This window comes from Myotis daubentonii, chromosome X, assembly GCF_963259705.1.
Source record: "Myotis daubentonii chromosome X, mMyoDau2.1, whole genome shotgun sequence".
Taxonomy (NCBI): Eukaryota; Metazoa; Chordata; class Mammalia; order Chiroptera; family Vespertilionidae; genus Myotis; species Myotis daubentonii.
Genome location: NC_081861.1, coordinates 90,036,370 through 90,037,783, shown reverse-complemented (window position 1 = coordinate 90,037,783; position 1,414 = coordinate 90,036,370). Strand labels below are relative to the sequence as shown.

The 1,414-nt window shown below is 44.6% G+C and overlaps 1 pseudogene; it reads left to right on the top strand.

The window, feature by feature from the left end:
- Positions 1 to 441: 441 nt before the first annotated feature.
- On the top strand, positions 442 to 1,115 carry LOC132224126 (ubiquitin-conjugating enzyme E2 C-like; annotated as a pseudogene).
- The last annotated feature ends 299 nt before the right edge of the window (positions 1,116 to 1,414 follow it).

The window sequence follows — 1,414 nt, the reverse complement described above, 5'->3', positions numbered from 1 at the left end:
ACCACATCCTGTGTAACAAGACCTGACTTGCACCTGGCCAATCGGCAGGGCCCACAGTCAGCTCCCCTCCCCTCACTCCACCCCCTATTAAAGCCCTGATATTCTCACGAGTGGCATTCTGCTTCCGGTCTCTGCGACGGCCAGGAGGCAGGGTCGAGTTAGCTAGCTCAATACAGGACCCTCTGCTTTTGCATCGGAATGGCTCCCTGGTGTGGTTTTTGGGGATCTTGTAATCTGGGCATAACACTAGTAATTTCTTAGTTTCTATAAAAACAATTTGAGTTTATTTTTAATGATTATTGTGCACTCCACAGTTATATTAAAGAGCTAATTATTTAAGTGTTCAACATATGTAAATACTGGAAGATGTTTTAAAAGAAAAAAATACTAGCAACTACAGTCGTGTTCTCAGACTTCCCATGTTCTGCCAGTGCTGTCCGGATGGCCTCCCAGAACCGCAACCCAGCTGCCACCGGCGATGCTGCAGCTTCTAAAGGAGCCGAGCCCAGTGCGGGGCCCTGCCCTGCCCAGACCCAGTGAGCAAGAACTGATGGCCCTCATGATGTGTGGTGACAAAGGAACTTCTGACTTCCCTGAATGAGACAACCTTTTCTAATGGATGGGAACAGCTAGCACAGTTTAGGAAGACTTGAGGCATAAGCTCTCCCTTGAGCTCCTCAGTGACTACCAGTAAAACGTGCACACGGTGAAATTCCTCATCCCAACGTAGATATCCAGGGTAACATCTGCCTAGACACCCTAAAGAACAAGTGGTCTGCTCTATATTTTATCAGGACCATCCTGCTCTCCATCCAAGCCTGCTAGGAGAACTCAACATTGATAGCCCATTGAACATGCATGCTGTGGAGCTCTGGAAAACCCCACAGCCTTCAAGAAGTACCTACAAGAAACTTACACAAAGCAGGTCTCTGGCCAAGAGCCCTGTCCAGCCTCTCTTCTTTGCTGTCTTTTTCCTTAAATGGTCTGTCCTTGCCTTGATTTCTGTATAGGACCCTGTATCTTTAGCTGTGGTGTCATATTTGTTTTGTGTCTGTTTTTTTAAATTAAGTCTCTGGTTGAGCCCCTGTGATGAATATATTAAATAAACACATTTGTGTGTGTGTGTGTGGGGGGGGGAATACTGAATAACTGTAATAATACCACAATAACCTAAACCAAGTACTGAAAATAGATAAAAATGCGTTGTTTGTTAAAAAATAAATAAATAAATAAATAAATAAAAATAAAAATCAAGTGAATAAAAATATGATGAACAGAATAAACTGGTGAATATAATAGAATCCGGGGCATGGAAAGGGAGTGGACTGACAATTCTCGGGGGGACAGGGGTGTGGGGGGGGTGTGGGAAGAGACTGGACAAAAATCGAACACCTATGGACGAGGACAATGGGGG